This window comes from Amblyomma mixtum, chromosome 2 (assembly GCF_055824585.1).
Source record: "Amblyomma mixtum isolate Tamu chromosome 2, ASM5582458v1, whole genome shotgun sequence".
In the NCBI taxonomy this organism is placed as follows: Eukaryota; Metazoa; Arthropoda; class Arachnida; order Ixodida; family Ixodidae; genus Amblyomma; species Amblyomma mixtum.
Window position 1 is genome coordinate 147,171,327 of NC_143013.1, and position 25,318 is coordinate 147,196,644.

At 47.5% G+C, this 25,318-nt stretch overlaps 1 long non-coding RNA gene across 1 annotated transcript; it reads right to left on the reverse strand.

Moving 5' to 3' along the window:
* On the reverse strand, nt 1-24,877 carry LOC149361199 (uncharacterized). The gene is made up of 4 exons (XR_016288381.1): nt 24,825-24,877; nt 5,835-5,896; nt 3,417-3,494; nt 1-129 (listed from the first exon to the last, which is right to left on the reverse strand). It is a non-coding gene; the product is annotated as an uncharacterized LOC149361199 (long non-coding RNA).
* Between the last annotated feature and the right edge of the window lie 441 nt (nt 24,878-25,318).

Sequence of the window (25,318 nt, forward strand, 5' to 3'; positions counted from 1 at the left end):
CTTGGGCTTTGCATATACAGTGATGACATACGGATGCTCTCCAGAAACGCACACACCGTTCTTGCACCGGCCCAGTCCATATGATTCCAATGATTGGAACCATCCGTGGCTTAGCAGTTTGTATTCGAACTGAAGAAATGAAAAGGAGTAAGTGTTAGAGGACATATATCACAAGAGACAGGCAGGAACGCTCAACTAAGGACATTAAGTGTACATTTACATAAGGCGATAAGGCGTAACTGTAGTGAAATACATGCAGTAGCGCTTTGGCAAATTAGCTGCGCTGCGAACAGGCGAATGCCCCCTCTCGTTTTGTTTGGTGCGCTGCTCATTTGCATAAAATATGGTGCACCTACCAGGATACAGGCTACACAGCTACGCTGCAGCTTGTATACAGTAGTAAGATACAAGGAGGGAAGAAGTGTTCAAAAAGGAGCAAGCTGCATGTAGCTCTCGTGTGCAGCATTGTGACATTCACTTCGGTTGTGCCAACTGCTTTACACGAGTGCAGCGTCATGAGGTGCGAGCGGTGAATTATGAGGCACCGATAAGACGAAAATAAAAGTGGACTGAACGACAAAGCATGTAGACGCCCAATTCGATCGTATGAGCATGCGGTGCGGGCGATTACTTGCTGTGGGCGAGGGTGATTCCGGTAGAGATCATATCAGGCGCTATGTTTTTGAGATTCTAAAATACCGATAAAATTTGTACAGAAAGTTATGTGCAAGAAGAGTTGGTCGGAATAGCGACTTTTCGCTCATTCTGTTTAAAAAAAAACCTTGTTTTGATGAATGTTAGTGCTGCAACTGCGATCTTGGCCCCGAATTTCGCGGAAAAATTTTTCCTAAACTATCAAAAAGCCTGCAGGCATTCCCGACCATGTATTAGGCAGGTACAGACTAATCAAGCAAATGTGTTAACCTCACCAGCCCGACTCTGTTCTTGCCTACTCCGGCAACGCGTTAATTTCATTCGAGTCTGTTACCTTGAAATATCATCGGCTGCCTCTTCTCCGTTTTATAGGTTGCGCCCTAACCGATCACCGCAAGAATGTCTCGATTAACAGCATTAACAGCGAGCCATGGAATACCCTCACGTTATAGTTTAATTTAACAGTTAATTATATATCTGCGAGAGTAATCTTTTTTATTCTATTGCTGGTCGGATTAGGAGTTATTCATTAACGAATAACGACTGGCATATATATACATCTGGAATTGGAAACCAATACGGTTGCGCGCTGATTATTCAGACAGAAGGATGAAATTTCGAATCAGTTTTATCGCTGTCCCCTAATCTCTCGAAAGACTGACAATTTGCAGTGCGCAGATGCCAATGGTAATGGTATAAAATTCTTCTAAGGGTGGACAGTGCGTAGCTCAGCCAGCATCTCCAGGCCTAAATATGTAGCACTTTGGTAGATAAAAAGAGTATTTCTGAATCAGTCCAGCATTTACAGCGTTTACATTTCAAAGCGTGGGTAATTTTGCCCATTGTGTATTTTTTTTAAATCGCAGTCCTGGACAAGCCTATACTGAGGAGGATAAGGTAAGAAAGTGCTCTCTTAGCTCTCTTTATTCGCAGTGTGACTTGGATAAAAAACATCGGTCAAGGAAACTCTACTTTTGGTATAGCCTGTCCTAGGAGACTGCTGGTCTTAAGTGACAGAAATCATGAAAGCATCAACGAAATGAAGGCATCAAAATTTACTGAAAAGTTGCTAGAACCGCTTAGGGTGATATCCCGCTCCCTAATTTGGACGATATGTCCATTACCAATTGGCTTTTTCGACTATCGTATGTGAACTATACGTGCATGTACTTGAAAAATTGCTTCTGGAACCGTAAGAGTAGCGTACGGCAAGCATATGGTTGGCATCTGGGTACCAGGAAGAGTTCCCGACACGTAAGAGGCGTGTATCGGAAAAATTATAGTCTCGGAAAAATGCCTTCCTCGATTTTAAGAAGTTCCCTTTAGCGAAATAATTTGTGGCTGCTCTTCACTTCGCTAAATCGAGTTTTCACTATATCCGCAAATCGCCCCTGAACGCTTGTATCTTTCTGCTAATTATAGTCAAAAATGCAACCCATCGCTTTTTTGCGGCGGCCTTTAATACTACCCGTTTTGAGCGCAGGGCAAAATTTAAAAGGAGTATTTTGATACGCATGAGAAGATTTGACCATTCCCATGAATATGTTCGTAAGAATAGCTTACAATAACCCGGAGTTATCTCACAATTAAAGGTGATGTGCCTGTAAGCTGGATGTGCAAGTTTTGGCATTCGGCTATGGATTCCGAAGCCACAGGATCCAACAGCGCCCGTGATTGCCGCATTTCAATGGAGGCGAAATAAAAAAAAACGTCAGTGTGCAGAGTAATTTCAGTGCACATTGAAGGACCTGGGCAGTTGGTATTAATTCGCAAGCTGGCGCTACAGCTTCCTTCACACCTGTGCACCATCGGCACGTTAAGCTCGATACACCTGACACCATTTTGCTCATTCCTTACTTATGAGGCCTGTAAAAGTGAATGCTCTTTATTATTATTATTATTATTTATTAGTACCTCACAGGCCCCGAAGAGCATTGGGTGAGGGGGGCAAATCGAAAAAAAGGTATATACAGATGGAAAAAACCGTAATATCGGTACAAGAACGCGGTACAAGTCAAATACAAGAAAGGAACACGAAATTTATACAAAACGGAGTTAAAATAACATCAGACACGAAAATAGAGGGGAAAAAAAAAGCGAGACACGAACATGAGAAAAAAAAGCAACCAGGGGCAACAGAAGTGGTAAATGGGAAAACAACGTTAAGAACAAATGAAACTGTCGTACATTTCGAACATCACTATGGCAATAAATGTATACATAGATGTTTTTTAAACTCACCAGGATCAATGAAAGAGATTATGTTGTCAGGAAGATCATTGCAGAGTTTTATTGCTCTAGGTAATGCAGAGGAATTAAACGACAGGGTCTTCCCATATATCCGGTTGAAGCTGAGTTGATTGTGTAAGCGTTGTGAAGAGCGGAAAGGTGATGCCAGAGGCAACAACGAAGGACGGGTGTGAACATATTTATGGAATAAACACAGAAGTGAAATGGAGCGACGAATTTCAAGTATCTGTATGTCATTAAGGTTTTTAAGCTGGGATACACTTGCGAGGGGACTATAATTGCTAAAAATGTACCGGGCAGCTCTGCTTTGAATGGACTCGAGCATATCTATGAGATATTTTTGATGGGGAGACCATATAGGTGAGATAAATTCCAGCTGTGGGCGAACAAATGTAAAATATGCAAGTTTTCGAACGGAGCTAGGTGAGTTCCGAAGGTTCCGGCGTATGAAACGTAATGTCCTCGATGCCTTGTTGCAGACTGCAGAAATATGAGCATACCACGCAGCTTACCAAGCATACTGTTCCATTCGGCCTGTTTATAATTGTGCCATTATTGCACTGAACTTGACAACCAACAGCCAGCGTTATCTGCAAAGAAAAGAAATAGGGGCCATTAAAGGTGCTTCAGAGAACGCTAAAAAAAATTCCTTCCGAGCAAACCCGATGGCGTTTGTGCAACATATAGCTGTGCATATACGGCATTGTCAACGGAAACTGCACTAACCAGAGGATTTAAAGTGTTTTGAATGATGTTTGCTGAACGTTTCAAACTCATACCCTGTTTTTATCGAAGCTCGACGGATGTATTTGAGAGTGGGCTTTTCCATGTATTAAGGTAGTTGTTTTTATTTTGTAATGCTGTGGTCGTGTGTGTAAGAAAATGGATGCATCGCGTAAACTGAGTGAATTAATATAATAAATAACCTTTATCTATTATATTTGCATGGCTTGTTTTAACATAGGTTGTAGCTTTTAGTTAAAAAAAAAGCGATTCTGCTCGTTGCCGTTTCACAGCTTTCGCCCTCACCAGTGTTCGAAGCCAATACTGCGATGTTTCTGAGCGCACGCTGCCACCACGCAACAAGCAACCGTCGCTCGGCGGCACGCTTAGCCCTTCAGCCACTTTCGGCAAGTGACACTTTTACAGCCTGGAGCACTGTTTTAAGCAGTAGCAGGGGTGGACAGCTTCCCTAGAACCGCCAATATATCGTACGGCCTTTCAAAACACCGGCACATGGAAATTTCAATACTAACTTAAGAAAAGACGGTAAAATGGTGGCCGGGATTCCTCTGCAGGCATGCAAAAAACGATACGTGATAAACTGCGCGTCGCTGCCAAGGCCCTAGAATTGCACAAGCTGGAAATTTGTGTTCGATCAGCCCTCCGTATCAGCAATGAGAGGATAAAGTTTCTTTATATATACGGGCTCCGCGCTTTCCCGTACAACTGACCATGGAAATGTGGTGACGCTCGCCAGGTGCTGATACATCGGTGACATGCTACAGTGTGATATCGTTCTGCGGGGAAGCGTGATTCAGAATGAGGGCCATGTGCGTACTAATGTGGACAAAAGTAGCTGACTCCTGTCCAAATTTGCCGGTCTCGATATCAAGCCTAAATGCAGTGTGGCATGGTTCGGTACTTTGAGGAGTGTCATATGGTTTGTCGCAAGAGTAACTTTTTGCGAGGCAAAACAAGAAGGGCACACCACATCAAATCTCGGAAACCAAAAATCATGCAACGATCACAATTCTGTTGAGTTTCTCACACTTCTTCGGCGCGAGGGATGGAGGAGCAGGAGCTGAATGTAGAGTTCGCAAGCGCTCATGGAGTGGGATGATTAATACGGCTACAACAGCCGTCTTAAAGTAAATCTTTAGCCACTTCACCTCAAATGACCATTCAAACACTCTAGACGGTTGAGGAGCTTTGTTCTCAGAGAGTCTTTCGCCCTTCATTTGAGTCGACGTCTGACCGTCGAATATTAGCGCTGTTTGTTTTATCAAAGACGCGCTATTTCGTAAAACGTTTTGAGACTGAGACATTTTCGCAGAATGGAATGAGCGGCTGCGCATCCATCGCACTGAGACATTTTCGCAGAATGGAATGAGCGGCTGCGCATCCATCGCACTGAGACATTTTCGCAGAATGGAATGAGCGGCTGCGCATCCATCCGCCGCCATTGGCGCGCTTTTCCACTCATCATTTGCGCTCTAGTAAAGCACTGAGAAAAGTGAATTGAGTTGTAACCAAGCATGATGACTTGGCTGAACAACGAACCCATTACTATTTCAGTGATTCTACGTCAGCGTTGGAAAGAAAGTCTTCCAGCATTCACTTGAGCGCATACTAGCTGCATTCAGGTACCTGCGAGGGGTACACTATACTTCAAACGCAATCTATATCATAAATTGGTTACTTCATGTTTTTTTTCATCCGCACCTTTGTTTAGAAACAGACGCGGCGCATCTCATTGCACTGCTGACCAATAACTACTGTGCTGTTTTGAAAGCCTCCATTAGCAATGCCACTTTTCCCAAATGTACGCTGTGCCAATAAAAGCAAGTCAATGTCATCATCGCTCTCGAAATCTCAGCGAAGGTACTGCTCAAATAAGTCGTTGAAGTTGTGAAAAATGGCTGTGGCTTAGCTTGGTTAAGCCCGGTAATTGTGAAAGCAATATCCGTAGCTACGCCATGGTTCAGCTGTTAGTGTAGCTGGTGGTGGTGCTTGTGGTTGGACTTGTGGTGATGCATCCGTTATACAATCCAATCCAACCCAATCCATTTCAATCCAGTCCAATCCACTGCAATCCAATCTAATATGCAAATATGGTAGCTACCAGCCTCGCTACGCGATGCGCTGGAAGTGCAACTAGTGTTGCTTTCGCAATAAAAGAAAGAAATTCACCGTAGTGTAGATATTACCTCGTCATTTACGGAAATCTTCTGCCCACGGCATTCCGGATTTTCTGTTGTAGTTTCAGTTGCTGAAAAACAAAGGAAACAAAATATGCAAATTAGAGAGTGCGTGTATTCTTCATTTACATACAGCTATAGACTCGCCCTGTGTGGACCGCTCGTATTTGCGAAAAAATATTGCTGGTTGTTGAATGACTGTAGCCGCGGAAAACTTATTTGGAGAAAAAGTGTGCTGCTCACAGAAAGAGAACAATTAGCGAGATGGACCAAGGCGCACAAGGTAATGGCATGAAACGTAAAGCATTTGAGGCATTCAATCTGATTAGATGCAGCAACGTTCATAAAGAAAGCAAGAGGCGACCTCGGCTGGTCTCACATTTACAGCGCTTTCTGAGCCGGGTGTCCATATTTCGCTTCTTGGCAGCAAGAATTTTTCTCTGGTATAAGCTTACTGTGCAGCATAATTGGGCACAGATCTGTACTTGGAGTGGGCATTTGCTCCTCCCACTTAAAAGATTGATTCCTCAAGCTGGCGCCACAATAAGCAAGTAACAAGAAGTACTTAGCTACAGTTGCAGAAACTTCCCTACAAGTTGATGTAGGGGACTATATCCAGCTGAGCACTGCATATGTATTAGCCACCATACGTTTTTCTGCGTGGTTTTATTTGGATCAAAACGGAAGTAGCTGCTTTTTTCTGCAGACACAATTCTGTCATAGGAGCTGTCACGTCGCGCCGCAGGCTACTTTACATGGCGCTATGTTGCTTTACACCAGACGATGATAACGGTAGTTATTATTGGGTATTTAACGACGTCCTAGTCATTCACTGTTTAAGCAGTCGCTCCAAGGTAATCTTGTCTCGCCCTCACAATTTCATATTTGCAAGCTACGACAGTGACTGAAACAATCCAAGGATTTCTTGATTTTTGATTGATATCCCGAGAAACTTATGAATCTGTTGAATTATGCTAATGGAGTGATCCCAGTATGCCAATCCTTTATACTCCTAGCGGTGTGTTACAGTGCTGCCAAGCTTTTAGTCTTACTGAAGATTTCATTAATATCTGAGAGCTGTACATGAATTATACTAAGCGTGCCGTTTTCTTCTGCCGACGAGAATGTGCTATCTTGTTCGGTTTTTAATAACTGATCTGCATCTGGACAAGCTTGATATAGCTGCAGATTCGCGCGAGTTTTTTATTCAACAGCATTTTAAACACTGTCTAGGCACTCTGGTTTTAGTCCACAAGTGCGCTTAAGGATGTTACGAGAATAAACGTTTATTGCCGTAACAATATGTAAGGTCTGGAAAGGAAATTGGGCTGTAGGAAAAAGTTAGGAGTGTAGACGAGTTCTAGAATGTAGGGACTGTGTTCTGTCCACTTATCATAGCCGCCACTGGGCACGTCCACAAAAGATGTCGCACGTCACATGCGTCCGTTGAGACGCCACAGTGGGGGCACTTGTCAGCCGTTCGCGGTTTTGTTCGCGCCCTGATAATACACATATATGGGGTTAGAGCTGCCCCTACCTGAATCTGACGCTCGAACACCTTCTCCTACCGAAGAAGTCTGAGCGAGAGAGCGTGCGAACACTGAGGAATTAGTGCACCTGTTCACTGGCGCAGGACTTGGATTCGGACACTTTAGGCAGGAACGGGTCTGGGAAAGAGGGTAACGTGCTGGGTCATCTGATGCGTCAAGGTGTGTCAGCTTATCCAGGCGAATATTGGCGGGTTTGAAGAGTGTAAATCAGTACGTGCTATGGATAGAGGTGCTCTGAGCATAGATGGTGAATGCATTGTCTATTTTGGACAGTAGGGGAAACAGACTTAAGCTGTTTAAGGGTGTCTGGAAAAATCTGTGTACAGGGGAACTACAATAAATGTGGGGATAACCAGAAGGAAAGCAATGGCACTGTAAAGTACTTCAAATTCCAGCACCAAAGAAGTGCAAGTATGCGAGGTGTACGTCAGGCGAAGGTTAGTCTGAGGGTCACAGCGGTTGCCGAGGCCAGTAACCCCCGCTGTGCTTTGTGGGATGCATCTGTATAAAGTATGCACACTTGAGTTAGGGGCGGTTTTGATATAGGAGTTTCAACAGAGCAGCAAATTCTAGTAAACTGACAGTGCGCAAGAGAAGATGTGATCTTGTATTATGTAGCCGAACGATCTGGTTACGAGCTCTGGTTACTTTTTATAATATTTAATTTATATAATTAATTGCAGAGAGAAGATATGGCACGCCTAGATTCACGAATACCTTTACGGGAATGCCACTGTAGGCAGGTGAAGCGATATAATTGTGCCTGGAATACTGCCCTTCGCTGTAGCATAGATTGAGCAAAGCGCGGTGGAAGCCAGTCCGGCGCCGTATTGCTGTATTGCTATGTTGCGATCCATCAAGGGTAGCGTTATCGGATGCGGTAGTTCTCAGGCATAGGGTGCCGGCCCCGCATGTGCAGACAAGACCAAGAATTCGAATCGTTTCTACATGAAGAATGGACAAATTATATGCTATAAAATTAAAAGGACGAACTTTTCGTAGGCCGGATTTCTCTGCAGTGCAAATGAAACATATATAAAAAGGCGAGGGGATCCGACTGAGAGTAAATAACCGAGAAAATCATGCATTCAGTGCATCCTGGAACGTCGACTGTTTTCTACACGTATCATGTCGACAAGGCCATGAAGTGGTATCGTCTGGTAAACAAGAACGCGCGTTTTCTAGCTCCCGAACAAGGGGCAAAATAGGAACGTTCAGTATAGACGTTGCGAGACCCGGGCTCGGTCCCTGGTTGGAGGCAAAGTAACCAAAGTGTTTGCCGTGGACACCAACATTTAATGTTCGATTCAATAGGAAAGCATGAGTGGAGACGCGAAAGCGCTTGGGCAAACCTAAAGTTCGAAAGGAGTCCCGCATGGCAGAATTACAGATGCTGTTCCAATACTTTACTGTTCTTTACAAAGGTCGTGCACAGACGATGAATGAAATTTGCAGAATATTGCATTCATATTTGATTCGACAGTAGGGGAGAGTTATTAGTAGAGTTCGCAGATAGAAATAATGTACGGATTATGAATATCTTCTTCCGCAAACGAGCAAACAGTAAGAGGACGTGGAAGAGCCCCAATGGAGAGACTAAAAATGAAATAGACTTCATACCGTGTGCACACCCTGGCATCGTAGAGGATGTGGAGGTCCTCGGTAAGGTCCGTTGTAGCGACCACAGAATGGTATGGTCTCGTGTTAGCTTAGATTTGAAGAGGGAACGGAGGAAACTTGTGAAGCGAAAGGCTATTAACGAGTTAGCATTAAGAGGGAAGGTAGAGGAATTCGGAATGTCGCTGCAAAACAGATTTTCCGCTTTAACTGAAGAAGACGACCGTAGTGTTGAAACAATGAATGATAATCTTACAGCTATCGTTACAGAATGCGCCGCAGAAGTAGGTGGTAGGATGGTTCGACAGGATACCAGCAAGCTATCTCAGGAGACTAAAGATCTGATTAACAAACGCCAAAGCATCAGTACGTCTAACTCCACAGACAGGATAGAACTAGCAGAGCTATCGAAGTTAATAAATAAGCGCAAGGTAGCCGACATAAGAAAGTTTAACATGGAGAAAATCGAGCATGCTCTAAGGAATGGAGGTAGCCTAAAATCAGTGAGGTAAAATTGGGCATAGGTAAAAACCAGATGTATGCGCTAAAAGACAAACAGGGCAATGCCATCAGCAATATGGATAAGATAGTTGAATTAGCCGAAGAGGTCTACACAAATCTATGCAGTAGCGAATGTAATCATCAAGTTACTGAGGGAGGCAGTCGAGCACATCAATGGGACATCCTGCCAGTAACGAAGGAGGAAGTAAAGAAAGCCTTAGGAGTTGTGCAAAGAGGGAAAGCAGCTGGTGAGGATCAGGTAACAGCAGATTTGTTGAAGTACGGAGGAGAGATTGTGCTACAAAAACTAGCCACCCTGTATACGCAATGCATCGAGAGTACCAGAAGCTTGGAAGAACGCTAACATTATTTTAATTCATAAGAAAGGAGACGTCAAGGACTTGAAGAATTACAGACCGATCAACTTATTGTACGTTGCCTGCAAGGTATTTACTAAGGTAATCGATAATAGAGTCAGGACAACCTTGGACTTTAGACAGCCAAATGATCAGGCAGGCTTTCGTAAAGGATACTCGACAGTAGACCATATTCACACTATCAATCAGGTGATAGAGAAATGCGCAGAATATAACCAACCCTTATATATAGCATTCATTGCTTACGAGAAATCATTTGACTTAGTGGAAACCTCAGCTGTCATGCAGGCATTGCGGAATCAGGGTGTAGAATAGTGTTATCTGAAAATATTGGAAGATATTTATAACGATTGCACAGCTACTATAGTTCTCCATAAAGTCAGCAATAAAATTCGAATACGGAAAGCTGTCAGGCAGGGAGACACGATCTCGCCAATACTCTTCACTGCCTGCTTACAGGAGGTATTCCGGGGACTGGAATGCGAACAGTTGGGGGTAAGAGTTAATGGAGTGCAAGGTTGGCGCCATTCGATCGCCTCTTTCCATTTTAACCGGCGCCGTAATAACGACTGAAAAAGCCGCTCTACGAGCGGCGCGGCGAAAGCATCGCGGTCGTTAGTCTGGACGGCGTTCGCTGTTTCACTGGAAGCTCGTTTCCGTGTTCTTTTTTCCCAAAGTAAGCGAGAGGTCTCTCCTATCAGTTGAAGGTCGCGTTTCCGGCCGGTCGCGGCCTGCGGGAAGAAAGCATCCTCCGTGGCCGAGTGCGGATCGCCCACAGGTCTGTTGTGGGGAGAGGGAAGGGCAGCATATGCGCGCCTCGCGGCTTTCTTCAAAGGGTTAGGCTCGCGGAGGGCGCGCTTGCGATTATCGGAGGCATCCCTTCTCTGACAGGGCCGGTGGCTGCGCGCCCATTTGCTAGCCTCATCTGGGAACGGTTAGCGGCATCTTACCTGCCCCGAGGGGGGTGTCGCGGTCCCTGTTGCAGGAGGGCGTTCGTCGCCGCGTTTGCAAGCTGTGTATGGCGCCAAGGCCGGGGCTTTTAGGGAGAGAGCAAAAACACATGTAGTGACGAGGCTCCTCCTGCTCGCGGCTTAAGAATAATTCAACTTCTTGATTTTTTTTTTTCGCGTGGGGATAGAGCGCGGGGGTGCGCGATGCTCTGCCGCCATCGCGACACAGAGATTTTGGTCTCGACCGGAGCCAGGCACGCAGACCGTGCTCTCGAGTAGCCGTGGAGTGGGTCCACGGGGCGGTTGGTCAGACATCATGCTGTCATGTACATACTCCTTGTAAATAGTCGTCTGTGTACATAAACCCTATACCAGTACTCGACAAGAGTCCCTGTCTTTCCTGCAAGTCTCATCCTACTGGCTCAGTACTTCGTCGGAAGAAAGAAGAACGGTGGGACAACCTCTCCGTACAAATAAGAATAGAAAAGAACCACCCTTTACTGGCGCAGTCGACAGCACGAAGAACTGCATCGGAGGAGACTCGGAAGACAACAAGTGGAAGACGATAGCAAGCACCTCCAAGCGTAGGACACCAAAGGCGGTGTACCTGCTGAGGGTAACTGCGAAAAGGTCGTCACCGGAATCGGCGAGGAACGTCAACCCACAGCCACGGTCAGAAGAAGGCCGCACGGGCAACAGGCGAGAAGTCAACCGTAAGGCAGCCAGCACCATCGCGGCGGAAAAGCGGCGAACTTGGCGGCGAGCGACTTCCGACCGACTAACGTTCACACCGGTGGATCCAAGTGAGTCCTCTTGTTTATGTTCGGGTGAACGCAGGGTTACTCGAGTCAGTGGTTTTATATGGAGACGAGATTTGCCTACTTGAACCCTCACAAAATGTCTAGAAACGCTGAAGGCAGAAACAGCGCAGGTGGGGAGGACAGTGCGGATGAGTTTCCTGAGCTAGACCTCGACCGACTTGACACCGCGGAGGTCGATAGCGAGGGTGGCGAGGGCAACGGTGATGGGTCCCACACACGTCTCTCTGAGAGGGAAATGAAATATAACCTGAAAATGGCGGTGGAGAGGCGCAAAGCATTGGAACTCAAAATTGAGCTCGCTCGACTTCATGGTCCCACCGCAAGACGCACACGTGACGATGCGAGCTAAGGAGAACCGCAAGGCAGCCGGATGGCATTGAGGAATTACACCAAATTGTTAGCAGGTGCCATTCCGAAATTCCCCATTGGTGCGGAAGTACCTATTTGGTTCGAATCCACAGAGAGCTCGCTGGAGGCGTACGGAGTGCCGAGAGAGTTTTGGGGACAGATTGTTTTGCCATTTGTTGCGGAGAGGGTGCAGTACCTATCAACGCGACTCACGCCGGCTCAGCACCGTGATTACGAGGTGCTGAAGAAAATTGTGCTGGAAGAGCTAAAGCTGTCTGCGGCCGAATATCAAAGACGGTTCCAGTCAGCTACCAAACGTGCAAGCGAGACTTGGAAAGCGTTCACGACGCGTCTGCGCAGCTACGCGAACTTTTACGTAGACGCACGCGGCGTGAAGTCTTTTGAAGACCTTTTGGAGCTTCTCGTTGCTGATCAGCTGAAGGCGGACTTAAATGAAGAAGCCAATAAGTACGTCAAGCTTCGAGAAGGCGAAAAATGGTTTAAGGCTGACGAGCTAGCTCGCCTTCTGCAGACCTTCGAAGAGGTTGCGGGGGAGGGTAGCGCACAAAGGAGGAGCAGCGGCCTTAAGCCAGCTGAACAGAAGGGCGCGGCTAAAGGCGAGCTGAACAAACCGCTCAATGCACAAGGGAGCGTTAAGCCTCGAGTAGAAGAGCCACGAAAGGGCAAATTAGTCAAGGCAGCTCAAAAGTCAGCTCGACGGGGCGAATGCTTTCGGTGCGGTGACTCCACCCATTATGCTGCGCACTGCCCACTTCTTCGCGAGGAGACTAAAATCAAATCAGTAGGGCCCGCGAATGGAGACAGGCTAGCAGCGAGAGTAGCCCTGGATGACTCCTCCTCTCTGCGTACTAACTTGAGGGAGGTAAAACTAGACTGCAGCGGCAAGGTAATTGACGCTATTGTCGACACCGGCGCCGATATCACTGTGATTCGTGAAAGCAGCGTGCGGGAGGAGCTCGTAACACCACACGGCAGCATAGAGCTGGTGTCAGCGTTTGGCGAGAAAGTGAGTGCTAAGCTAGCACTGCTGCCTCTAGCTTTAATTGGCGAAAAATCACCCATAAAGGAGGTTGTGGAAGAGACACAAGTAATGTGCGCTTTTACAGACAAGCTGAAGTGCACCGATTGTTTAATATCGGGTGACACATGGGAGCAACTGCTTGACGCATGCCAGGCCAACACCGAGGCCCGGGTGCTGGCAGTGACGGAGCAAAACAAGCTGAAGGGGTGCGAAATGGATAGACCGGAGACGCCCGAGAGAGTGGAGCCGGAAAACACCGCGGGTAACGCAGCAACTCCGTCAGAAGCGGTAGAAGTGCGGAGCGAGGCGCGCGAAGCTGAGCCGGTACAAAGCAGCGACGCGCAGAAATTCCGTGATGAACAGCGGAACGACGATTCCTTGCGTCAGGCCTGGCAAGGTGCAAAAAGGGGCAAGGCGGGAATGTTTACGGTTGATGGGCTTCTCTATCACAAAGACTACGTGCTAGGAGAGCGGGTGCATCAATTGGTACTACCGGAATCGCGCCGCAAAGCTGTGCTTAGTCTGGCCCACGAATCTTACTGGGGAGGCCACCTTGGTGGCCGCAAAACTAAAGCGCGCATTAAGTATTCTTTTCACTGGCCAGGCATGGAGACAGACATTTGAGACCACTGCAGCAGTTGTCACAGCTGTCAGGTCCGCTCGGACAAGAGAGAAGCTGATCGAGTGCCGATAGCACCACTCATGCGGCCGAAAGTCCCATTTCAGAGGGTGAACGTTGACGTGATCGGACCGCTCGATCCACCTTCTTCAAGAGGGCATCGCTATGCACTCTGCGTAATTGACCTGTGCACACGCTGGCCGGAAGTAGTTTGCTTGAGATCTTTGTCCGCTAAAGCTACCTGCGAGGCCCTATTAGCAATCTTCAGCCGCACAGGCGTTCCTGAGGTGGTATGTTCCGACTGCGGGACTAACTTCACCGCCGCCTTGACGAGAGAATTTCTCCCGAGATTGGGTTGTTCTCCACGATTCTCTACTCCTGACCACCCAGAAAGTAACGGGGCGGTGGAAAGGTGGAACAGAGTCTTCAAAAATATGCTGTTTCACGTTATTGAAAGAAACGCGAGGGACTGGGACAGATTCATCCCGTTTTTACTGTGGGCATATGGAGAGGTGCCCCATGACACGACCGGTGTGTCGCCTTTCCGGATGCTGTACGGTAGGGACCCGGTTGGGCCACTCGCGATACTAAAGAACAGTTGGGCAGGTGATATTGAGCTGCCGGCAGACCTCGCAGACTCGCCCGCTGATTATCTGAAAAAGTTAAAGGTGCAGCTTGAACTCGCAGCCGATGCCGCAGAGCTGACGAGCACAAAGCAACAAGAAGCCTACGCTTCTCAGTACAACAAGCACTCCTCTATCAAGAATTTCAGAGAGGGCGATACGGTGCTGATCTTCGATGAGAGCCGTTCAGGGAAACTGTACCCAAAGTGGTGGGGACCGTGTACGGTAACAAGGAAGTATCGCGAGCACTCATACTACGTGCAAATGCGCGACGGTCGCCAGAAATTGGTTCACGCTAACAAGATACGCCCTTACGTGAGCAGGGTAGCATCAGTGAGCATCATGTTTCATGATGACAGTGATTTCGGGGAGGTGGAATATACCCCGCGTGCGAACGAGGACGAAGTGTCATGCTTAGCCCTCGGGGTGGAAAAGACAGCACATCTCGATGTAGAGACGGCTACTAGAATACGCGCTGTATTCGACCAGCACAAAGCACTCTTCGCAGCGAAACCAGGCGTAGCGCGTGTGGGTGCGCATCACATAAAGCTGGTGGAGGGCGCCAAGCCGAAACGCAGCCGCCGGTACCGAATCGCTGAGACTCTGAAAGGTGAAGTAGCCAAGCAGATTAAGGAGCTGCTAGACTTGAATCTCATATACCCGTGCGAGAGTCCATACGCGCATCCAACCGTATGCGCGCCTAAGAAAGATGGGTCGATCCGTCTGTGCATCGATTACCGGGCGCTCAATGCAGAAACCGAGACGGATGCCTACCCAATGGGATGCCCACAGGAGCTAATTTTGCGTGTAGGAGCCGCGAAGTTCATTACACTCATCGACCTAAAACGAGGCTATTAGCAGGTTCCCCTAGACGAGGGCTCACAACTTGTAACAGCCTTCGTGTCGCATTGCGGTCAGTTCGCATGGAGGGTCATGCCCTTCGGCCTGAAAAATGCAGCTGCCACTTTTCAGAGGGATATGAACAACGTGTTGGCTCCTCATGAAGAGTACGCGTGCGCGTATTTAGATGATATAGCCGTCTTCAGCCAATCGCTAGAGCAACACGTGGAGCATCTGCATGGGGTGTTCACTACTTTGGAGAGCGCAGGATTGCGCGCTAACGTAGACAAGTGTCAGTTAGCTCAGGCTTCAATCCGGTACTTGGAACATATTGTAGGCTCGGGCAAGCACGACCCAGACCCTCAGAAGTTGGAAGCGATCGAGAGGCCCCAGGTCCCTAAGACGAAAAAAGAGTTGAGGAGCGCGCTCGGTCTCTGCGGCTACTACCGTAGCTACATTCCGAAGTTCGCTGAGATAGCTCGCCCGCTAACGCAGCTGACGGGAAAAAGTGTACCGACCCAATTGCCGTGGTCACCAGAAGCCGATAGCGCCTTCGAGGCACTCAAGCGAGATCTCTGTGCAGCCGTTTCGCTGAGTACACCTGACCCACAGAGGCCATACGTACTCTACACGGACGCCTCAGCTGTGGCTGCAGGTGCTTGCTTATCGCAAACTGCCGATGACGGTTCGGAACAGCCGATCGCCTTCGCAAGCCATCGTTTTACACCGACGCGGATGCGGTGGGCCACGATCGAAAGAGAAGCATTCGGGGTCATTTGGGCATTAAAGAAGTTCGAGACGTGGGTGTTCGGTGCCCAGGTAACTGTTGTGTCCGACCACAATCCGCTGTCGTACCTCACGAGGAGCGTACCCCGAGGTGCGAAACTTACCCGCTGGGCTTTGGCGCTGCAGCGCTATAATGTGACGATCCAGCATCGCAGTGGTAAAATTCACGCGAATGCAGACGCACTCTCGCGTCTCCCAAATGGGTCTTGGGAGTAATGACTGACTCGAGATCCGGAGCGTTCACTAGGGGCATAAACAGGGTGACGCTGAAGCACGTGTCATCGTCCCTGTGCCGTGTGAACTGAGACCAGTGTGCATCCCGGGACATCAACCTGCCAGCTGTGCGCGTGCGAACGGTGTGCGGAATGCGGTGTGAGAACTGTAACCCTAGGACGGGTTTGGACACTGTTTGCATGTCGCCTTGTTGATGTGCCCATGTTTGTCATTTCTTTTGTATTACCTTGTAATAGGAATTTTGTATTTCCTTGTGTAGGAATGTGTTGCGGAAAGCGGCGTTGGCGTCCCTCCTCGTTATCTGTGTAATTCAATGAATCTATTTAGTGATTATTGAATCTTGGGAGGGAGGTGTAAGGTTGGCGCCATTCGATCGCCTCTTTCCATTTTAATCGGCGCCGTAATAACGACTGAAAAAGCCGCTCTACGAGCGGCGCGGCGAAAGCATCGCGGTCGTTAGTCTGGACGGCGTTCGCTGTTTCACTGGAAGCTCGTTTCCGTGTTCTTTTTTCCCAAAGTAAACGAGAGGTTTCTCCTATCAATTGAAGGTCGCGTTTCCGGCCGGTCACGGCCTGCGGGAAGAAAGCATCCTCCGTGGCCGAGTGCGGATCGCCCACAGGTCTGTTGTGGGGAGAGGGAAGGGTAGCATATGCGCGCCTCGCAGCTTTCTTCAAAGGGTTAGGCTCGCGGAGGGCGCGCTTGCGATTATCGGAGGCATCCCTTCTCTGACAGGGCCGGTGGCTGCGCGCCCATTTGCTAGCCTCATCTGGGAACGGTTAGCGGCATCTTACCTGCCCCGAGGGGGGTGTCGCGGTCCCTGTTGCGGGAGGACGTTCGTCGCCGCGTTTGCAAGCTGTGTATGGCGCCAAGGCCGGGGCTTTTAGGGAGAGAGCAAAAACACATGTAGTGACGAGGCTCCTCCTGCTCGCGGCTTAAGAATAATTCAACTTCTTGCTTTTTTTCTTTTCGCGTGGGGAGAGAGCGCGGGGGCGCGCGATGCTCTGCCGCCATCGCGACACAGAGATTTTGGTCTCGACCGGAGCCAGGCACGCAGACCGTGCTCTCGAGTAGCCGTGGAGTGGGTCCACGGGGCGGCTGGTCAGACATCATGCTGTCATGTACATACTCCTTGTAAATAGTCGTCTGTGTGCATAAACCCTATACCAGTACTCGACAAGAGTCCCTGTCTTTCCTGCAAGTCTCATCCTACTGGCTCAGTACTTCGTCGGAAGAAAGAAGAACGGAGGGACAACCTCTCCGTACAAAGAAGAAGAGAAAAGAACCACCCTTTACTTGGAGAATACCTGAGTAATTTGCGATAGATGAGGACATTGCCTTGCTAAGCCAGTCAGGACAATAACTGCAAACATTGACCAATCAGTTAGACAGGCAGAGCAGAACGGTGGGGCTAAGAATTAACATGCAGAAAACCAAAGTAATGTTCAACAGCCTAGCAAGAAAACAGCAGTTCGCAATTGGTAGCGAGGGGCTGGAAATAGTAAGAGAATATGTCTACTTAGGGCAGGTAGTGACCGCAGTTCCGGATCATGAGAGGGAAATAACTAGAAGAATAAGAATGTGGTGGAGCGCATATGGCAGGTTCTCTCAGATCTTGAATGGTAGGTTACCAATACCCCTGAGGAGAAAAGTATACAACAGCTTTATCCTACCGGTACTCACCTATGGGGCAGAAACGTGGAGGCTAACAAAGAGGGTTCAGCTTAAGTTAAGAACAACGCAGCGAGCTATGGAAAGGAAAATGATAGGTGTAACGTTAAGAGATCGGAAGAGGGTGGAGTGGGTGAGGGAATAAACGCGGGTTAATGGCATCTTAGTTGAAATCAAGAGGAAGAAATGGGCTTGGGCAGGACATGTAATGCGAAGGCAAGATAACCGCTGGTCCTTAAGGGTAACGGAGTGGATTCCAAGAGAAAGCACACGTACCAGGGGACGGCAGAAAGTTAGGTGGGAGGATGAGATTAAGAAGTTGGGGATACAGTGGTGGCAACTGACTAAGGACAGGGTTAATTAGAGAGACATGGGAGAGGCCTTTGCCCTGCAGTGGGTGTAGTCAGGCTGATGATGATGATGATCTCATACTTTTCTGTTCTTCACCAAGGGCGTGCGCAGACTGTCAAGGAAGTTTAGAAAATATTGCATTCATATTTCTTCGATAGCAAAGCTAAACTATTTATATTTGATTTTTTGGGGGGGGAAAAGACGCACGCCCTTTACAGAAACCGATGCACGCTGCGGTAGTTGGACGGCCTAATCCGGGAACGCTTTCGTATTGCGCAGTTTCCATACCTCAAGTGGTATGGCTGGATCGAATTTTAGAGGCCTCTTCGATTATTCATTAAGTACGGAAATATCACCAGAGATAAGAAGCCGTGTAAGCGCGTCTCGTGTCGAGATTATGTGCCCAAGCGTGGAACTATATATATTTTTTCTAGACTGAAAAATAAACCAGCAACCATCTATATCTTCATAGTTATTTAGTTTTACGCATTGCAACCTCGCATGAGGTGCGTGCGTCTATGTACGCTCGAACAGTATTGTGCGAGCAATAATTCAGAGTTATTAATGGCCTGGAGGAAAACATCGTTCGTCTTGCAGTATAAAACTTTTTGCGCTGCAAATACACTGGCAAAACTTAACCACGTTATCACGTTCTTAATCTGTCGCGAACTGCGAGCTATCCTCCGAAACAGCCGCATTTGCCGAATCACACTTAGCACATATGCAGAGTGAGTGGTTGTGCCGTGAAGCATGATTTCAGGGAAGAAGCAAGTGTAGGGCCACGAAGCGGGTCCTCAACCATGGACGCACTCACGTTACTTTCGTTACCCCGGAACTCTATTGCCTCTGACCAGGTGATGGGGCCGGCATCGACAGCAGGGTAAATAATACGGCATTTCGGCAGATTATGCTCAGTTCTGTCTTCAGACTTTCTACTTACATTAGATGAATACGTCCTGGGTATATTTCTTGTTTATGCGCGTTTGCGGCATCCAGACCTAGCTTCAAATACTAGGGCATGCCTTTTTTTTCTTTATAGGAAGATTCGTTTCTGATCTAGCTTCCCCCTTCTACACACGTCCATAATCGGCTTCTTTCCTATCGAAGTGTCCCAGGTTTTACCGTTTACCTCTTTTTTCCTCTTTCTAACGCTCCTTGTTCTTCCATTGAAGTATGCCGCGCACCTACTGGTTAGGTTTCTAGTTTGGTTACTCCATTACGAGTAAACCCTTCCTGTGTACAAATACCTGATTACCTGAGCTGCCGATCAGTTTACGCCTGTCTTTCGCAGGCATTCTTAGTACAAGATTTTACTTGTGCTTAGCCCGCATCGCTGATGTCTATTTCATGTCCCCTTTCACTGCCTCGTTATTGGTTTTTCCGTTATCACCTCATGCTAATTTACTTACCACTCTGTGCTTAACCCCGCTCGTATTTCCGTGCTTAGACACAATACTGCATCGCTAAAAGAAAGACCTGGCGTCATTAGTCGTTTCTATACACCACTCTGCAGTTAAAACGTATCCCACTTCAACCATGTTCTGTGTGTTATTCTCGCGGCATTCCTCTTGCCTATCGCGCGAATAGGCTTTTCGTGCTTTTTTCACTGACATCTTGCCTTCGATTATCTGTACTCCAATGTCATTGTAGTCTCCTGCCCAGGGTATTCCATACCCTTGAATTAAGAACGTTTTTTTCATTTTTACTCTTAAAAATATCATCAAGCCTCATTTATTTTAGTTTAACTTACAGCGCAGAGCGTCGTCTTCGTTTCCACAAATATTCTCGAGGGTCGGTTGAACTCTTTGCTTCTCAGCTAAAAGTACCATATACATTTCCTGTGCATTAAACCCCGCAGTCGCTGCTTCATAACACATCATTATAAAATATAATAGACCCTACACCCTACGTCCTCGTAGCTTCCTTTCACATCTTGTCATGTAAGTCACGAATAGCAGGGTAAAGAAGAACTGTATCTTAATGCCTTTTGAACTTCGAAGAGACCTCCATTTGCTTATTCTTTCGATAGCTATTCGAACTTCGTTACTTGATGCATCTTTTTTAGTTGTTAATTCTCTCACTTTCTTTACATTCTACATTGTCTAAGCTCTATAGGTACTCCCTGTTTACCTTGTCGTACGCACGATTAATGCCCAAAATGGCAAAAATAAAGACCTTCTTTCAGCCCCAGATATTTGGGCACACCGCGCAAGCACGAAAAAATTATTTTCCAAGCACCTCGCGCTTCTGTATCGATTCTGATATTCACCCACTAATTAGTATTTTTTCCCACACTTTCGTTTTTCAACTGCTGCTCGCATTGCCATCTTGTAGGTAAGTCCAGTCAAATCAAATTTATCTTCTCTCCGAGATGAAGAAAGGGGGCGACGGAAAAAAGCTGAGCATGCGCAGCTTGACGAAGCCCGGCCCCCTTGAATACAGTTCAGCGGCATTCAAAAACGAGCACAAAAAACTCTCAAGTCGGCAACAAGCATTGTACAGGAAATGTATGCATATAGGTGGCAATGTATGGGTTGCATACATGAGATTCACAAAGTAAGAGGCTAATAAAATACAATGCACGCGATGCAGGGCGTAGCCACTACAGCATGTAAGCAAGAAATGACGTTAGCTGTACAATATAAAGAAAGAGGAAAGGGATATGAATCAGACAGATGGGCACAGGGGATTTAAAGAGAAGAATTGAAAGCAGAAACAATGGTGTGGAAGCTAACAGAAAGCGGATGCATTACGATATAATTTCGGGAAAAGTGAGCGTACAGATTATGTGTTTGCGTCCACACCAACGCGACTAAAAGCGTTCAGGAGGACGGCTATGCGGAACGATAAAGATTGATTGCGTGTTAAGGTTTAATAGTTGAAGAAAATAGTGATTCTGGGTGCGAACAGCAGTCTTGTATTGGCAAATAAGGCGGAATGAATACATGGCTTCAAATCGGAGTATGTGATAGGATGCGAAATATGCGGATGTATAATACCTGTATGAAATGTTCGCAACGGTTCTATACTTCGTCTCACAAGACGTTTGCAGCACTACGGAAGGCGGAGCCCTCTCGTCCACTCAGGGCTGCAGGAACACAAAAAATAGTCCCTATAATATTTGAGCAGTGAAGGACTATTAATCAAACAATACGCACAGCAATTGAAAACATAATTTGGACTGGTAGATTAAGATGGTATAGAGTGCTTCAGTCACTGGTGAAATTAACAGACAAAGCCCGTACGAACATAGCTCTGCGGAGGCTTGCTGCGAGGTAGTGATGCGTCGCCATTTTCCAACATGGTGCCGACCGAGTCGGTTGGGTCGCCAGCATAGAGTGTGCCCTACACCGACAGTGCGCTGTTTTCCCAAGCAGGCCATCGCAGTTGGCTTCTTGAAGTGCTTCGCGTCGAGAACGGGGGCAGTTCAGGTACGAATGCGCTCATAAAGAGGACGGCAGAACTCACTCAGGTGAGCGAGCGAACGTTTTACCAGTGCACAACGCAGACGTTGAAGGCGGGCCGAATGTTGTCCCCGAAGAAACCGGCAGCGTTACATGATGGACAACGCGCCATATCATTCTGTGAAGCAGGATAAAGTGCGGCGGTTGACTAGCCTCAACAAAGGACATACAGACTTGGCTGCCCGGAATACGTGTCGCGTGGAGTAGCGACATGGTGAAGGCCTAGCTCATGAAGCTTGTCAACAACGTGAACACAGGTGGAGACCGATACCATGTGGACTGCATCGCGGAAGCTGCTGGCCGTCTCGTTGTGCGCTTGCCACCCTACCACTGCCAACTGAACCCGATGGAGCTTGTTTGGAGCGATGTCAAGGTCTTCGTCGCCAGTCAAAACAAGACGTTTAAGCTTTAAGACGTGGAGCCTCTGGTTTGGCAAGGCATCATGCGAGTGACTGCTGAGAAACCGAAGAATTACGTGCAGCATGTTATTAGTGAGGAAGATGGGATGAGGAAACTGGGCCATGTCATCGACGATGTTGTTTGCCAAGGACGCGAGTAATCATGAATTGAACTGCCGCCTCCCATGGTGCGCAGTTTTCTCACGATCCGGGGCGCAGTTTGTAATATTATCACGTAACTCAGGTGGCTCACTTATCCCCAAGGCGGGTGGCTGGGCTCTTCAATTTGCAGAGGGACCGAACGAATATCGGCGAAATCGGTGAGGGTGGTGGCTCCAGGGCTAGCACACTAAAAACCCCAGAGAAGCAACCTAGTAGTAAGATGAGCAGTTAGGTCACGTGGCCTTGTGACGTCATCGCAACGTGCCCATAAAGACGGACCCCAGAGTCAACGGCTAAGCGGCTAAGTGGAAGCTAGTGCTAGCGCTATGAAACGGGCTCTCGAGGGCTGCTCTGTGCTTTTGTTCGCTACTGTCCACGTACTCTAATAATACCTTTTGCTCGCGTTTGGAGCGTTATCTCGTAGCGCATTCCTGGGCGGCGGCAGCCGCAGCATAGACCTTTCTCGTCGTGCGTGAAGTTGCATCGTCCCCGAGCTAGGGCAAAATGTGCGCCGTGTACGTATGCGTGTGTTTTGGCGCGAGCGGCCCAACCAGCAGTTGACGCTACATGCCGCTCAGCTGTTCAAAATGACGAGGGAGTAAGCGAGAAGAAGACGCGAAACACAAGCGGCCTGTTCTCGTAAATGACCCTGATCAGACCGCCATTCGGAAAAGGGGCCTTCTCGCTGCAGAATGAAGGAACTAGGCACAAGGGCCGCACGTTACGAAGAACTCGCAGGGCCCGTTGTTTGTCTTGTTATGAGTAAGCATCTTCGGTTGCGGCAATGATGAAGGGCCCGCTGGTTGAGGAGGTCTCCTGAAGAGAAGAGCCAACGTGGAGACGCGGTCGATGCAGGGAGCAGAGAGAATGGAAACAGATGGCACTGTTTAGAGGAACCAGTTTCCGCTCGAAGGTTGATTCGAAACACGCTGCAAGAGAAATTGCGTGCTTTGGGCTGCCAGCTTCTTGTAATACTGGAAGCGGCATTCTTCCGTTGACAAGTTAGTGCGGATTTGTGCTAAGCCCTCACTCACTGTTCTCGCCAACGAAATTGTAATTTGAGTGCTGGTAAAGAAAGGAGCGCAACATTCGAAAAATGCCGTTCCTTACTATCTTGCTACGGCCGTTTCACAAGGTCGCGTCTCTCCTAATCAAGACGCTACTGTCGTAGAAGTCGTATCCCATGCTTCAGGTGGATGCCTGATGCTGGAACACGCCACCCCGCCGGGATGCGTCACCACATCTAGAATGTGGTGCGTCAAGCACGTCATACGAAACAAAAATTTAATCGAAGATATTCACCACTCAACACCTCACTTTAACTGACACATGACCGTCATCCTTACATTGAAATAAAACTGGCAATGCTCTACATTTCTGCGAAATATTGTTTGCTCTTACACCACAACTAACGCTCAATAATTCACATTACACACTCGTGGACGTCCTCCGAATTTTTTTTTGCTCCTCCTTTGCAGACAGCGCCTGCATACGCTAAATGAATGCTTTTGAGGTTGTACTACACTATTCAGCACATAACGCGCCATTGCGAAATTCTTCTAGGATTGGGTCGGTAATGAATGCAACACTGCACTACTTTTTTTAGATAGCCGCAGGCGAACGCAGAACATGCATGTTTGTTCGGCATGAAATTCAAGCTGCCTTTAATTTATGTTTTGTAATATCTTTTCTTTTGCTCCAGTTTTGCGTTTATGCTTTTACACTGTGCGGTAATTGTACGTAGTTAAGAATGCTGTAGAAAACCAATGGGGTGCATTTCTGTAAATTCATACCTGAAAACTGCAAGGCGCTAAGAAAGAATCTCCGTATGTATTGATTCTTCCTATGCAATCTTACGATACGGAAAGAATATGCGTTCATAAACAACTTCCCGTTAAAAAATATGCGCGTATCTAATATTTCTTGTTTGTGTGACCTGAATGCACACAGACGTTTCATGTACACGACACATGTCAGTACCTTTGCCCACCTGACTACATCGGAAGTGTTTTCCTGTTACGCAAGCTCACAAGCTAAGAAAGCGTGCAGTCTACACAATACAAGTGGCGTTTTCATATGCAGTGCTCCGACAGAGATACACTGATGAAATGAAGTATCTGAGATCCTTTGCGGTTTAACCTGTGTTGCGAACGGTTACTGAATTATATCAAATAGTTAATTGTTACGGCTGCCTTAATTGAAAAGAGGAAGCCAGCATTTATATCTCATTGTTGTTGGTGGGAGCCGAATAATTCGGAGAAAAAATGCTAATTCTTTCCTCGCGTCGCGAATGTTAAACTTTTCCATGTGAAGAAAGCAGCGGAAGAAGACTGACGGCGATGGGAAGGAAGTCTTCGCTCCAGGACTGAAATCATGTTCTGCTATGTATCTCACTACGCTGGCCAGAGAGGGCAGTCCCGTTTCGAAGGAGCTATACGAAATGACGCAGCATCATGAACGCTCCTGATTTCAGCCGCCAAAAGAGGAGTGACAGATTAGACTAGTAGACAATGGCAAGAAAAAGCAGTCAGATGCTGTCGAGACGAAAAAATGAATTGAGCTTAAATTATCTTTGCGTTGTTTAGTGTTCTTCAAACTATCAGCAACGTAGAAGCACAGCTTACAAATTATATCATGAAATCACTTACGGTAGGGGACGCATGTGCCATTTTTGCATACGCCAGTTGATGTTGCGTAGGCATTCCAGAAGGGGAACCATCGCCTTGATGTACTTAACTGCGAAACGAAGAGGTAGGTTAAAATACGGTTAGCGAAAAAAACAAAACCGCGCGGCGGTCAGTCAGTGCGCCAAATTTGGTGATGAAACGAAAATGAGAGCCCGTGCAGATATGCGTAATGCTAACCACTCTAAATAGAGCTCAGAATAATATGTTCCTTTATAGCACATTTATATTCGGCAATCATGCAGGTCCAGTGAAGCCACTCAGGCATCTCGCTGCCACCATCTGCGACGGAGCTGTCTGTACCCTGTTCGGTGAATCCATCCGCGGCAGGTGTAGCGATACCAGTCGGCAGCCACCTCCGACTGCTGTTACCCTGGCCACTACTGCAGTTTTCGAGCGGCCTTCTCTTTGCGGGGCTGCGGACACGTAGTCCACAGGCCATGCGAGTCGTCCCTGCG